Source organism: Halichoerus grypus, chromosome 6 (assembly GCF_964656455.1).
Source record: "Halichoerus grypus chromosome 6, mHalGry1.hap1.1, whole genome shotgun sequence".
Taxonomy (NCBI): domain Eukaryota; kingdom Metazoa; phylum Chordata; class Mammalia; order Carnivora; family Phocidae; genus Halichoerus; species Halichoerus grypus.
This window is the reverse complement of record NC_135717.1, coordinates 156,331,076-156,337,083: the sequence shown is the minus strand read 5'-3', so window position 1 is coordinate 156,337,083 and position 6,008 is coordinate 156,331,076.

The window sequence follows — 6,008 nt, the reverse complement described above, 5'->3', positions numbered from 1 at the left end:
CCAGTGTTTGACTTTTTGCTAAGAGACTCAATTAACCTTCAAGACCCAAAGGAATCAATCTTTAATAGTGTAATTTAAGGCCCTGTGAGGGGTATTGGGGATAAAATGTTGGGCAGGGACTGTTCCTCTTATCACCCAAGATGTATTACTGCCATGCCTGCTTGAGGGATTGTCATTAGACAGTCATCCAGAAGGCAGGGGCTGCCCCCAGTTTACTTTAGTATCCTTCAGAGTCTTGTGTACAGCCCTGGGGACACAGTAAGTTCTCAACAGTCTTTTGTTGAACAGAATTTAAAGAATGTATTTAGTTGTCATCTTAATATTGTTTCTGTCTAGGTATTTATGAATGCTTAATAAACTTTTCTTGCAAAATTTTGAAAAATTATTACTAAAGTAACTAATTACATTTTATACCCTGAAAAATTTTAATTTTTTTTAACGCTAAATTCATTTGTTCATTCAGCAAATGCATGTTGTCTACCCTATGCCAGTGGCTGGGAGAAGCACTTTGGGTTGAGGACATTCTTTCCACAGTCTCTGCGCTCATTCTACATGAAGTCATAGTCTGCATTCTTCATAGTCTACATGAAGCTGACCCATCTCTCCTTCAGGCACCTTCTTGGCCAAGTGAATGCCTGGTCCTTTGAATATAGCTCTTTGGGACCCCCATTCTTCAGCTCTCCACTCTTTCTCACTCACGCTGTGAGTGCTTTTAAGATGGGTGTTTATATTCTATGTATTCCAAAAAGGCAGTCAATTAAAAAACAAAATAATCCATCACCTCTCAATTAACAGTCAACACCGATGGAGATTTCACCAAATCAATTATGAAGTACATTGCTTACTTTTATTACTTGGGACCTAGTTTTGTCATGATTCTATTGATGAATTTGAAGCTCTGATATTAATATTAACATGTCCCCAGTTACTTAGTTGGCTTCCAAGGGACATTATTTGCAGAGTGTCCCTGCCAATTTTAGTGTGTATTAAGGCTAGTAACATATTAAGAGTTAAGGCAAAAAAAAATTTAGTCAAGGAATCTTCAATGATAGCAGACCTGAGAACCATAATTTTGCATTTCTGACTATTGTCACATGTGGAGTTTTCACCATTGGGTCACATTTACTTTGGTTTATTGTTTCAATTTTGTATCTAGGATGATTTTGACAGTTTTTAAGAAAGCAGTGTCTCTGGGGACTAGCTGTGTGAGCTTTAATATGAAAGAGGGAAGGAATGATTTCATGATAAGGGAACAGAATGAGAGTAGTGGAGCCAACTCAGTTGTGGGGAGAAGAAATCAGAAAGGCTGAGGAGAGGACAGTGTAGGGGAAACTGACAAGCATGAAATTAGATGCCATTTCTGACCCATCCTTGTATGAACCTCTGTTACTTTCTGCAGTTTACTTAGTTTTACCCATGGTGACTCTAACTTTGAGTGTATATGACTTGACAAAATTTATGGTCACACATTTTTACATATCCTTGTGCGGGTACATTTTGAAGGTAACTTCTGCTCAAAGATTTATTGAGTACCTTCAATGTCATGAGCACAGCATATATAAAGATGAGTGAACCCAGTCTCTTGCATTCCAAGAGTTACAAATAAAGGAAACAAATCTGTATGTAACCAACCAACTGACCAACCAACCAACCAACCAACAAGACAAGTGCTAAGTTGATGGTTTGGGCAAAAGCTGAGGAGGGTTTAACTCAGTCTATGAGATTAGAAAGGGATGAAGAGTAAAATTTTCCCACTATTGAAGTGGGTGGGCTATCCAGTCAGAGGTGACAGTTTGGGTAAAGACTTTGAGGAGTGACTCAACATGGTTTATTGGGAGAGTGGCCAAGTAGACTGGTGTGGTGGGATTGCTGGGCACTTGGGAAGGAGAGGTGGAAGATAAGGTTAGGGGGACAAATTGAGGCTAGGGTACGAAAGTAAGGATGATGGATTACAGAGGTGAATGAGCACAAAGTTTGATAATATCATCCAAAGGACGCGACTACAGGAGAGTTAAAGGGAGACTAACAGTGTTCAAGTTGGTGACCCTAGCTCTTCCTCTTGGCAGAGGGCAGATGAGGGGAACTTCCAGCCTGAGAATGTATATAACTAAAACATTTTAATTATATCCTGACCGTGAGTCAGAACCGTTCCCAGGGTTTTCTGGAGGAGGGTTGGGGGAGAATACTCTAAGAGCAAGCCTCTGAAGCACACGCGGTCCACAGTGCCCAGCCATGCTGCCCCTCCAGAAGCAGTGTGGACAGCTTGAGCTACACTCTGTCTCACTAGGACTCCCGTGGCATGGACCAGAGGGAAGGGGAAGCATCTGGTGCCTACGGTGACTGGGGCTGCGGACAAGCCCAGGTTGTTAGCTAGTCTAGGTCACATGAACTGGGCCATCCAAAGGTGTCTAGAGGCAAGATGAACCCACCGAATGAGCTCATAGTTCATTCCAGGTGTGCCAGCCCTGGCTCTAAGGTGGGGATGTTCAATTCCAGACATCCTCATGAACGAGAAGTTAGCTTTCCTAATGGCATCCTTCTTTTGGTCTGGAATGACTCAGAAGTGGATTTGGATGAGCCTTTCCTTTTGGCAGAAAGTCAGTAGTCATCTCTTTTCCCCTTTTTAAAATGTCTGTAGAATAGGAACACTGTTATGGAAATTAGTTAGCAGCTGCTGTACACGAATGTTTAGAAAATTAATATTACTCACATTATGCCATTAAGAAGCAGAATTTTAATGAAGCACCGAAACTACAGGCACATTGACCCCTTCCCCTTATCAGAGAAATCTCAGAATGCACAACTTTCTTTGAGAAAACTCATTTCCACTAGGCTTCTATAGGCCTATTAGTGACAAAAATAGCACATTCACAACCCAAAGGAGCAAATATTTCAGAACATATTGTACTAAAATGTGACAGTGTCAGCTAAACCATTATCTATACTTATTTCTTATTATTAATTCTTAACAATTAGCTGTTCTTTGTTGCATGGTAATGGGATTTGCTATACTATAAAAAATGCTTTGAAGTTGTTAAGTGTCAGACCTTGTTCGTGCCAATTCTCTTAGAGATGATTGTTATTTGCTCTACAGCCTGCTGGGGATGTGGCCTGCAGTGGGCAGGAATAAGTATGTATGTGTGGGGTAGGGGTGAGAGGGGGGTGTGGTGGGGAAGGGAGGAGATGACAAGGATTCCATACAGAAAAGCCTGTCTTTGCAAAACTCAACCTGGAACCACCTACCAAAGTCGATGCAAATGCCTTCACCTGATTCTGAGGTTCTGCAATGTTATCTTAAGGGTGTGGGGCCCCTGGGGAAAGGTGCAGAGGGAAATTTGGGTGAAGAAGGTGGAGAGTAGTCAACTTTCAGGTGGCATGAGGGCATGATGGAAACAAACACACAGAACCTCATCAGGGCAGCAGGGGAAATGCTCTGAAGGTAAGAGACCTTTTGGTTTTAACTGAAGGGGAAGCTCAGGAAGGAGGAGAAAAGGCAAGCTTCCAAGGGTAGAGTGTTTGTTATGTGATTTATAACCTCAATCCATGTAAAAAGGTATTCTTTCACATCAGGGCACACCGTGATTGCTCCTGCCAAAGAAAAGCATGGTCAACAGTGCAGGGAGGTGCAGGAGGGATGTGACAAAAAGAAAAGCAAGAACAATGGACCAATGCTAGAAATGACATGGAGACAGGGGTGTACTTACTTTTTGTGGGGATGTTTGCTTTATACAAGTGTGTATGTATTCATTATTTAAATGCATCACTATCCACCTGGGAAGAAAGTGTGTGTGTGCGTGTGTGTATGTGTGTGTGTGTGCGTGCGTGCACATGTGCATGTGTGCAGAGGTTTGATTCTGTGTGTGGGCATGGGTAGAAAGCTGTAGATCTTTAACCTTACCACCACCACCTGTATTTACTGAGTACTCAGTGGGGACAGGCACCAGGCGTTGATCCTGAATCTGGTGCTGGTCCTAAGGGCCAGTGATGTTTGTCATCTACAGAATAAGACTTTTTAAAATCCGCTGTGTTGTGCTGGAGCCATCTTGTATTAGCTCACAAGATCTTGCAACCTGATGTCAGTTTGGTAGCTTGAAATCAGTAGGTAGCTTGAAATCGGTGGGAGTATTTATACCACAGGAATTGGCAGATGTTGCAAACCAGGCTTCCTCCTTCTTTCCACCCCCAGCCGCAGAACTGATTGGTAAACCAGCAGATATTTACCAGCATATCACTGGCTCTCCGCCATTCAGATGAAGAGGAAATAGTGAAGGGAAACAACCCCCTTTAGAGAAGAGCAGAGCTACTTGTCAACTCTTTGTTCTTCAACATTAATCTGTTGGCCAAGAGCAGCATGTGTTAACAATGGAAAGAATAGGAGCATTGACATTGAACAAACCTGGATTGGAATCTCCACTCAGCCCCATGTTTGTGGTACTGCCTCCAGTGAGCTACCCAACCTCTCTGAGGCTCAGTTTCCTCATATGTAAAGTGGGGATATAGCATTCACCTTGCAAGGGTGTTGTTGGATTTACAAACGATATCTATATAATGACCAGATGTTAAATGTCTGCAACTTCCTTTGACATGCATTAAAAAGATGGCTTGATAGGTGGATAGAAGGATAGATGTGTGAAAAATCAAGGATAACAAAATGGTAGAATTCAGGTGGTGAGTATATGGGTGTTCACTGTAAAATCTTCCAACTTTTCTGTAATTTTCATGATAAAATGTGGAAACAAAAGAAACCTAGTAAGCAGCACTACAGACAATAATAACAACGGTAAACAATAACAGTAGCAGAGATGACTCATCTTCTGTCATCTTCTCCCTTCCAGACTCTGTTCCAGTAGCCCTGCTGGTTCTGGAACATTCCAGGCTTGGTCTCCTCTGCACCTGTTTCTTCCTGCCTAGGCTAATGCTTTTCCTCCCTGGTTTGCTCCCCACTCTCCTCAGGTCTTTGTCTACGTTTTACCCTCTCGTTTGGCCCTTCACTGCCCTCCTATTCCCACTGCACGCCTCAGTGGCTGGCATTCCCTGTCACAGTCCTTCTCTTCATGTTCCTCCATACCACTCATTATAATCTGCCTTACAGTACATTTTTATTTTGGGTATTATTTTCCTCCCACAAGAATGTAAACACCACGAAGACAGAGGTCTTTGTTTATATCATCACTGCCGAAAACCCAATAGTAAGAACAATGCCTAGAACATAGTAGGTGCTCAAAAAATATTCACTGAAGAAGGAATTAATAATAATAATAATAAAAATTCACTAGACTTACAGCAAAGGCCCAAATAAAGGCAACTGTCTTGGTTTGGGTTCCCCCAGAAGGAGGTCCTGATATAAGGATTCAAATGCAAGTAGATTACTTGGGAGGTGATCCCAGGAAACACTGGTTGTTGAGTGGAGAATTAAGATAGGAAAAGGAAGGCAGCTGATAAATAATGTATTGTCAGGCAAGTCAAGCCTGTGTGCTTGGACAGAAGAGGCTCAGGAGGCCAAAGAAACTTCTCAGGCAAAGGATGTAGATGCTAGCCACTAGAAATCAGGCTGACGGGTAGGAAGTGGTATGGCTCAGAAAGATACGGGCGAGGCACCCACAGGATCTGCTTTGTTACCCACACGATGAAGTCTCCAAATCAGTATTGAGAACTGTGAGGGTAACATTACCATCGCTGATCCTATAAAAATTATAAAAATCAGTGAGGGTTTTTCTCTTTAAAATATTCTGATTTAATTTTACCACCTAGGTCCTAGATAATTTATCAGTTGTTTTTTTTTTTTTTTTTTAAATGAGAGCCTGTTTAGTTTATGGAAGAGAAATTATTTCCTCACATATTATACTAAATTTAAGATGGTCTATTCTTTTAGCAATGACCTAACTAAAATTAATCTCACTCATAAAACAAGAGCCTCCAGAACAAAATCGTATTCACAGATCTGAAAGCAAATATGTTGACATTAAAAAATTTCCAAAATACCAAAGAGTCCCACACTGGATTTAACT